This window comes from Phytophthora cinnamomi (assembly GCF_018691715.1).
Source record: "Phytophthora cinnamomi strain GKB4 chromosome Unknown Contig0, whole genome shotgun sequence".
NCBI classification, from domain to species: Eukaryota; Oomycota; class Peronosporomycetes; order Peronosporales; family Peronosporaceae; genus Phytophthora; species Phytophthora cinnamomi.
This window is the reverse complement of record NW_027150933.1, coordinates 3,457,432-3,467,612: the sequence shown is the minus strand read 5'-3', so window position 1 is coordinate 3,467,612 and position 10,181 is coordinate 3,457,432.

The window sequence follows — 10,181 nt, the reverse complement described above, 5'->3', positions numbered from 1 at the left end:
CTGCTGCTGCAGTGGGGAATAATAACGTGCTCGGCCGCTCGCTCTGTGTAGCTATTGAGCTCGGGAGCTGACGATACACTCGAAGACGGGATTCAATACTGCGTGCAGCTATCGGGACGTGGCAAAAATGTGTTCGTGGTGTCCATGTGACCGATCCCCTGTGCAGTTGCCAGTGGAGTATGACTACCACTATCAGGGGCCCCGCTTCAACCATCGCACATAAATTTTGCTCATGCTTGCTGTACACACAGGGGTGGCTCGAATTGAATTTGACATGTATATTACACGAGGGGGTGCACTAGGTCTCGTGCGCCTAAACGTCACGGTTCTCTTTCAATACGTTCTTGGCAAGAGTCCCTCAATCCGCTCGATAACCGCGCGTGATGTGGGCTCCTCTGGAAGGAAGGAACTGGGCAACGTCAGTGAATCGGAGTTGCGGTGCAGTGATCAGCGGGGTGTATCCATCATTATCCGTCACATTAAAAGTGTCTCCACGGTTCACGAGCTTCACAACAACTTCCAGTTGATTGTGTTCGCAGGTGATATCGAGTGCGGTTGAGCCGTTTGGCCCTTGTTTGTCAGCTGTTAAATGATGTTTTAGCAGCGCACGGACAACTTTTGCATGACTTCTCTCGGTTGCTCGCATCAGCACCGCGCCATTTGATGAATCGATAGATGCATCACTATCCACCAATATTTCCACCATATCTGCATGACCATTCCACGCCACCCACACCAGTGGCAATTTACACCTTCTGATCCCGTAAGTTGATGTCCGCTACACCCGCTAAACGGGTTTGAACCACGTCCACATGCTCACATGCTCAGGCAGTAGCAAAAGCTGGGGAGCCATTGGGACGCTGCTTGTCGACACTAGCTCCATTCTGGAAGAGAAGCGCTACCATGTCCGCGTACCCTTTCCAAGGCGTCTGCATAAGCAGGGCTGCCGAAAAATAAATTGGTGCTGAAATTATTGCAATAGATGTGCTCCAATAATTTATTGAGTGGTTCTTAACGGTTAGTACCAGTTATCTTTCGATTACGGCTGAACATCTTCAATAATGTATTGGAGACTACTGCAACCAACCATCCTTCGAACCCGAGACTCGAGTCTCGTCGCATTCTATCTAGCCCACCGCCCTCCTGCAAGACCACCCAACCACCACGATGCTCGCAGCCCCCCGTTCTCCTCGCACGACCTTCACCAACAGGCAGGTCTGCGAGTTCTACTTCCGACCGTGCCGCGACCAGTACGACGAGGTGATTCTCGAGTACTATCGTTGCCTGTGCGGCGCGGTTCGGAAGCGAGTCGCTGGGACGGGGTACTCGAACCTGATGCAGCATATCAGGCGCGAGCACCCCGTGTTCGACGAAGAGATGCTAACCGCGACGCCCGGAGAGACGGGCTCGCTGGTGCACTACGTTCGCCACTCCGCCCATAATTTGTTCGGGTGGTTGGAGTGGCTGGTGAAGTACAACTTGCCGCTCTCGTTTTGTGAGAGCAAGCTCGCACGGCGGTACGATCCCATTTCATCTAACATGTACCGTTTGACGGTTAGCTAACGACGTGTTTACATTTTGCGACTAGTTACACGCACCTGAAGCCTGTCTCTGTTGAGACGCTTCGGCGCATCATGGAGGCTGTGACGCGCTCTGTTGAGCGTGCAATCGCGGTGGAAATGCCCGAGAGATTCGGAATCATCTTTGACGGGTGGAGCCATGACTCCGAGCACTACATCGCAGTCTTTGCGTGCTACGAGGTGGATGGGGGCATGCGATGCCCCTTGCTCTGCATGGCCCCACTCGTCAATGGACAGACCGATGACTTCTCTGCGGCTAGTCATCAAGCCTTCTTGGCTACGATGCTAGCGCGCGACTACCAGAAACGCCCAGAACAGGTTCTGTTCCTGGTCGGCGACAACTGTGGTGTCAACCACCGCCTCGCAACATTGATGGGCGTCCCGCTAGTCGGGTGTGCCACTCACCGGCTCAACCGTGCCGTCGCAGCTCGACTCAGTGAGTGCGCAGATGACCTCGACTTGGTGCAAGCGCTGATGATTAACCCTTTCGTGACCCTCTTACCTAAACTATACTATACAAAATATAGTTATTTTCATGTAAAAGGGCGCAATAAGCGCCCTTTTAGTAAATCACTGTACTTTGGCAACTGGACGATGTCTAGAACAATCCTAACGGAGCTGTGATATAGACAGCCAGAGTTCTAATAGGGCGCTCTCTGCGCCCTTTAAGAAATTGTCTGTACTCTCAGAGGTGTTTATTGATTGGTTTGATTTTTTCATTATCGTGCGACTAGCAAAACTATTTAGGTACCACGTACCAGCGTCGATATTTTACGGGGTAATATACTACCTCCGTTCGGAAATAGATAACCATTTTTTTTTTTTTTTGCGCAGCGCTCCGCCTCGTTCATTTTCGTGATTATAAAATTGTGAGTGCTGGAGATCTAGAGTTGACACTAAGCGAGGCACAGTCCAGAGAGGCGCAGGCGTTCTTGTTCCGCCGCACTACATACACAAAAATGGATCTAAGATCTCACTACTACTAGAACTACATACTTGAGGGGCACTTGATTTGGCTTCGGGTGCTACGAGGATCCCACCTGCTGCGATAGATAGCAGGGAGGCGCTCGCATTGGCGAGAGATGTTGCATCGCATGGCAATGACGTTGGAAGACTGTCCGCTCGCATCAGTTTGTTCTTATGCAAATGTCCGAGCCGGTAATCATTTCCACCATTAGAGTTCATGATATGCTCCATGGGCGCTGGCAGCGTGAAGCGCGAGTCCTCCGTCCAAGCGTCGCTCTCAGCCTTCGCCTCACGCTCATCGTCAGCAACCGAGCCCTCCATCGTCGTCGGATCCCGCATCGCTTCCAGCACACGACGCGCACCAAGTCGAGCGTTGGGCACGTAGCGCATGTACATGCAAGACCCGGGGGGAATCGGTCCGGGCACGAAAGGCGGGCGCTCCTCGTCCACCCAGGAGAACTCCAGCGGCAGCCTCAGGTTCAGCTCCATCGTCTCCGTCGAATCCGTCGAATCCGGCGTTCCGCAGCAGCGTCAGCGCGTGGCGTCGGCGAGGTGGGGGACGAGAGTCGTCCGGGCGGTTGGCAGGGGCAACGGGGCAGCGATCCATCTTGCACTCTTTCATGACCTGACCACAGCTGCTACTCGATCTCCCATCGAGTTGATTCCACGCTTCCAATGCGCTCGACAACTTGACGGCCGACGTGGAAGTGCGTTGCAACCCGGACGATCTCCCCACGTGTAAGCACGCCTCCTAGGCTGCGAAGCAGTAGAGTTTCCCAGACGGCCTGGCGTTCACTATCCGTAATCTCCATCAGCCGCCAACTTTCGAATTGAATCCAGAAACCAGTAGACCTCCAAATCAGAATTTGACAGCTACGCGGTGAGCTGTGCAATCAGGGAAAACGAAGGTGCGACATTTTAGGGTATTCATCTCTCGGCCGAGAGCTGACCAAGGGATCGATATTGAAAGAGCTGAGAAGATATGATCAGTCGTTCACTTGGTCGTCTCCTTCATGCGTGCACGAATCGCGTGAATTCTCTCTGTTTTTCACTCTGTCGCTGCATGTCATTCTTCAAAATCCCATCTCGCCACCGATCATCATGGCTCGCTCCACTCCCAGCACCCGATCCTCGCTTTCTTCAGCCCGCTCTGGCCCGACTTCGAGCTCTGTTCGTCCCAAGGAAGCCTCGGAAGAGAGGCGCAATGCTCGTCGGGGTTTCTTACAGCTCCAGGAGCTGGAGAGTTTTCGCGCGAGCAAGCGCGCGCGTCATCATTTCGATCCATTGCCTGATAGTGACGAAGATGAAGACGCGGACCACGCCATTTTGGACAACTTCCAGGCGCTTGGGTACCGGGTACTAAGTTTTACCGTCACTTTCACTGCAAGAAAATCACGATCTGCCCATTTAATCAAAATCCGATCGTCCAACTCGGAATCTTTCGTATTGTGCTAGCCGCAGTGGAATAAATGGAGTAGCTGAGCTCGTGTCATCGTAATGGTACTCTCGATCAGTAGCAGGCGGAAAAGGGAACAAAGGTTGTGCTTGGGCAACTAGGCCCTACCGTGCAGGGTAGGCAGCTTCTGACCTCGAGGTCTAGTGTGTGGCGGCCAGTGAGCGGGGAAAAGCGCGGGAGATTCAGAATTCAAACCCGATCGGTATAGAAGGGGAATTATGTTGAGTAGGCTGAAATATGATGGGAAACGGTTATCTATTTCCGAACGGAGGTAGTAATTATCTTCTTTTGTAGCTGGTTCCCGTCGCTGCGCTCGTGCTTGACCCTTCGGTAACATCTTCGCGAACACTCTCGAGTCCGAGTTGTCCGTCGTCATTGCGCTTGCGGTCGTAGACACCAGTCGCCGTACGGGTTTCCTTCAGGCACTTTTCCATGTACATGACAGCACTCCATCAGTGATGACAGCACAGCGAGTAATAAGCGTAGGAGAATTCAGAGACGAACAGCAACAACGAGAAACATACCTGAACGTATCACTACTTCTTTTCCACACGCGAGACACTCACGGGGTGGTACAGCAAAGACTCGGCCGCGCGATCGATTTTCGCACGCGGAACACGCGCCGGTGATCCCTTCCATGGATAGCAAACTGCAGCTTAGACTCGACGAAAATCTAATGGACTTCATACTGGCGGAGAATATGCGAAGATTCGTCAACCGCCGGGTGCTGAGAAGGAGGCTCTTCCCCGGTTGAACTCTGGTCCTGGTGCAGGGACATACTAAGACAGCCGTTAGCCTTACCCCCAGCAGCATGTTGCTACCCTGTGGATGCTCCATATGCTGCTTTAGGCGGACCACGGCGCGGCAGATCGTTCGACTCTCATTCACCCCTCGCTCAACGAGCTTTGCAACAGTGTATCTCCATGATGCCAGTTGATGGGCCTTTAGGTTATAGGACACAGCCTCGTTCTGCTTCGTAGTACTCTCGTATCCTGTCGGTCCAGAGGTACGTTTTTGAGTGAGTCATTTAGCAAGGATTTTTGTACTTGCAAACTCAATCCCCTCTCTAATTGATAAAAAGATGAATGTTACATTATAAGATGTTACCTTGAAAAAACATATAAATCCGGGTGTGCAATACCACAAATTCTAAGTCAAGGCGGCAAGGCACAACACACCGAGGAAATGCCTGGCAAGCGGCGGCACGAAGACGTGTCCCTCTCGGATCGGAAGCGTCAGCGATTGACCCGGGCGGGTGCCGCAACGATATCGGCTAATATCGAGGGGTCAAGTTCCCGCTGTGGTGTTATTCAGTTCAAGGAAGCCTGGGCTTTACTGCGCAAGGATGGTTGGACGCAAAAAACCCCTCCAAGTCGTAGTCTAGATGGTCGCTATCGCTATATCAAACCGGGCGGTGACGCGACCGACACCGTAGGCGTCGAGTTTTTAACTGGCGAAGAAGCGGTGGTACGATACGTTTGTGCTCTGCTCGACGGGCAACCTACAGCTTCTGGTACGTGTGGTGTTGCATTATGTAGTACGGCTGTGCGTGCGCGGTATTTTTAAGTGCGATATTGACAATAGAATGGATGTCTGTGTATCTGACTAGCTGGTAGGAGGGCTGGCAGTGAAGGCGGAGGCGGCAGTGCCGCTGATAGTGGCCTTCAAGGCCGTGATCGAGGCCTCGACCGAGCGCAAGGTGGTGGTCGGGGTCACGGCCGAGGACAGCAGGTGGAGCAGGGCGTTGGGCTCGTCGGCCCGACCCGCGTGACGAGTAGCGAGGGAAACACTGCTACGGCTGCTTCAGGTACGCGTGGTGCTGCTGCACGTGCGCGGTGGTTTTGTGTACGATATTGACAATAGAATGGATGTCTGTGTATCTAACTAGCTGGTAGGAGGGCTGGCAGTGAAGGCGGAGGCGGCAGTGCCGCTGATAGTGGCCTTCAAGGCCGTGATCGAGGCCTCGACCGAGCGCAAGGTGGTGGTCGGGGTCACGGACGAGGACAGCAGGAGGAGCAGGGCGTTGGGCTCGTCGGCCCGACCCGCGTGACGAGTAGCGAGGGAAACACTGCTACGGCTGCTTCAGGTACGCGTGGTGCTGCTGTACGTGCGCGGTGTTTTTAAGTACGATATTGACAATAGAATGGATGTCTGTGTATTTGGGTAGGTGCTACGAGAGTGTGGGTTGAAAATGTGGGTAGTTCAAGTATTGAACTTTGTGGTGGTGGATATGGTCATAGTGGACCTGGCGCGGCAGGCAATATGAATGACACAATCGACGGTTTGTTCGGGATGGGATTTGACACTGCACATCCAATCACCTCAGCTAGCTCAGGTGAAGCTGAAAGGAGACACATCAACTGCTCGACTCAGGAGGGCACTACTGGTAACAAAACACCACCGGTGCTATTACAAGATGTGTATCTCGATCAGTTAGTAGCGTTTACACCTGAAAAGGAAGTTTGGATGAAAGCGAAGGTGTACAAGACGATCGGATCTGCTTATATAATTGGTCGTGTGTGCCGTCGGCCGAAAAAAGGGAAGTTTGCGTCACTTTTTCAAGTACGGTGGTTGGACTCGCAATTTCAGTCGTCTGTCGAGCACCTTGGGGTGGGATTAATTCAGAGCGGAATTGAGAATTATCGAGCTTTGGTGAGACTAAAGAACAACCCGGCGTGGAAGCGGTTGGTCCAGCCGGATGAGCTTGACGTCGACGATCTTTTGAATTTGGAAACAGCAGAGATTTGTGAGGAGTATGAATTTGAGGCCGATCCTGCTAGCAGCTTGCAAGAGGTGGAAGCAATCAGGAATATGCGTTTCGATCCAGAGGGACAGATCGACGGTCCGCAAAATCTCTTCGAGCACCATGACGGATCCACAGTAACCTTCGTGCGCCCGGAATTCAGGCATTTATTCGAGCATTCTGCTAGCTCCGCTTTTTTCGCCTATCTACCTTTGTATTTTTGGCGTCAAGTGTTGTACCAGACGAACGAATATGCCATTGTAAAGGGCATTCAAATTACACAGCCGTTTACACTACGGGAGCTGATGGTATTTCTCGGTATATTTTTTTTCATGTCACTAAATGACAAAGGTGAATACTCGAATTATTGGGGGGCCCAGCCTGAAGACTTGATATTTGGTGGAAGAACGACGGCGCTAGATGGCATTATGAGTCTCAATAGATTCAAACTGCTGCGAAGATGTCTGAGTTTTAACGCTAGCCCCACGACTTTGGACATTGACGCGGCAGCACGAATCCGCCCACTACTGAATATGCTCAAAGTGACGGGCAATAAGTACGTAGTCGTTGGACGTGATGTTGCGCTGGATGAGGCAAGTGTGGCGTGTCGCTCGCGTCAAGGACGGCATCTCGTCGTGTTTAACCCCATGAAGCCAACAGGAAAATACGACTTTCGGCTATACGTTGTTTGCTGTTCGTCTACGTGGATTGCCCTCAATTTTCGACTGCACTGCAATAGAAGCGGTATTGCGGACCGCCTAGGCGGAGTTGTAAGCGCCCAAGAAGCCCAAGGATTGGCACAAGAGCTTGGAAGCGTGTCGAAGATTAGGCAACTTGTTCTGGAAGTTGTTCGGCCTCTTTTTGGAAGTAACCGCGTCGTGAATATGGATAACTATTACACATCTGTACAGCTCCTGCAAGAACTTCGTCTGAAAGGTCTGTACGGCCGAGGAACAATTCGCGCCAACAGCAAGCATTTTCCTGGACATACGATTCTCGACAAAGACCTCGATAGTTGTGTGCGCGGAGATCTTCGGCAGGCTGTTTCAACTGAGCACAACATGGTTGCGGTTTCGTGGTGCGACGGAAACATTGTCAACATGGTTTCGAATGCTGATGCGTCCACCGTGTCATCTGTAACGCGCATGGTTGGCAATAAGGATGTTGAGTTCCCAGCCCCAACTTGTGTTCCACGATACAACAAAAATATGCAGGGCGTAGACCGGTTGGACCAGCTAAGAGGGCGGTTTTCAATCTCGGATGGGCACTCATTCAAGCGCTGGCACAAGAAGCTGGCATTAGCGCTGATAGATATTGCCCGAGCAAATGCGTATTCGACTAGAAGACTCGTAAGTCGTGATTCGAAAACCCGGGACCCACATCGATCATTCATCACAGAACTTGTCGGTGAGCTGATCAATGGAAAGTGGGCTGAAGCTCCTAGCGAGGGGCGTATGCTGTACACGAACGGAGAGTCGCGCGCGGAGGATCCGGATGGGGAAGCCTTTACAGGAACAGTCCGGTCAGATCGTAATGAAGGCACCCCCGTAATACCGTGCGCGTCCATTGCATCGAAGCAGATCCATGCCAAACAAAATCGTAAGAAGCGCCGCTGTATCGTGTGTCGTTGGGAGGGTCGTTACCCCACTGAAGTGACAACCTACTGCTTGACGCATGATGTCTGTTTGTGTCGAGTTGTTCATGCACAAGCAGGATCCCCGTGGATATGCCCGGAGACGACATGGACTTGCTGGGAAAAATATCACCGCTATTACTGGGAAAAGAATTTGTTCTCACACAAGGGCAACATTAACCGTGGGTCAGAACTTTCGAAGCTGCGCCTAGAGGCTACTGCAAACATTACGAGCGTCAGTGTGCCCGATACATCTGAAGTGGAGCACAGGTGAGGCATCATTGTAATGTACGATAGCGTCATCTCTATTGCGTGGATATTGCAGCGCTTAGAGCTTGTAGCAAACTACATGTCTGACAAAACCATACGTAACATTCACCACACGCATGTTCCAATCGACTTTGTCCATTATTGTACCTCAGCGGACCGAGCTCGTGCGTGGCCTCTCCTACTAGAACGCGCAGTTAGCATTGTGTCGCTAACCGAGCCTTCGTTCACAATGATGCTAGTGAGTACAGAGTCCCGTAGTCTCGTCGGCCGATTAGATGCCAGCGACGACGTCTTGGATGCCGACCTCCTTCGGTTCATTACGGGATGCTCGATCGTCGTGTGGATGCTGGCATCACTGGCAAACGAGCGATTGCTGCTAAGGCTGCCGTCACCGTCTCCCCGCGTCTCCTCGGGTGGCGTGAATTAGTTGCTGAAAGATCGGTTGAGTCTGTTTCGCTCGAGGCTGCTTCCACTTCGCCTCCGACGCGAGCGAGACTCCGCCTTCCGTTCATACTAAAACGCTGTTATCATCGCGACTTGATCGAAAATTCTGCGAGCTCAAACTCGCACTGGTTATCCTTCTCGAGAATAGTTTATCATCCTGAGTGATCTCCCACCCAGGAAGAGGAGGAGGAAGGATCGGAGACGCAGCCGTACAGCGACATACCATCTTGTTCTCCGTGATGGAATTCCTCGATACTTTCTTCCAGAAAGCCGCAGTGACGCGATGGAGTTGGCCCCAGAGTCCTCTTGCTCCACGCTCTTCACCAGAAAGAGTTCCGACGATTGGTGAGTAATCAATTTTCGCGGATCTCATCACGACCACATGCAAGCTCGCGCCGGGCGCCAGCACCCCGTGGGTCGGGCTCACTTTGAACGCGTCCTGGTGGCGTGTCCGCACGCGGAAGACGTCATCATTGAACGACGAAAGGTTGCTCAGCGTGAGGCAGCAGCGGCGACACCACTCCGGCGCGGCGTCGGGCAGCGGGAAAAGCAAAGCACGCGCAGGACCCAACGCCCACATCCCCAGACGCAGTAATCATCGTCAAATACCGTCCCAACTCGATTCGTGGGCTTCTGGACTACACATGTCATTAGCGGTTGAAAGCTTTTGCCGTCACTGCCAGGCATGTTCGTTCTCTCGGAAACAATGTGACTGTAAGAGGAAAGCAACATTTGCGAGTGCGGTTTGTATAAGTTCGCTTACGTTTATTGATTCAGAGATAGCACTACTTACGGGGGCGTTTGTTGGGCTGGAGACGTCTGTATTCTCTCAGTAGCAATTGGTATTCTTCAGAGAACCTGGGCGACTCCTTGATTTCCTTCGTCATCCGTGGGGAATTGCCATAGCAATATGGGCAATCCTTCTTCGGCAGGGGACAACCAAACTCTCGCTCAGCGCAAAGCTCATGAAGCCTCCACTTAACACCGAGCAAGGTTTTCGTCCGGAAGTCGCTAAAGCGGACGTTGAACACTGCGAACCAGTCGTCCTGGCCGCCCACTCCATTCCGCCTGACAATAGACTCAACGAAG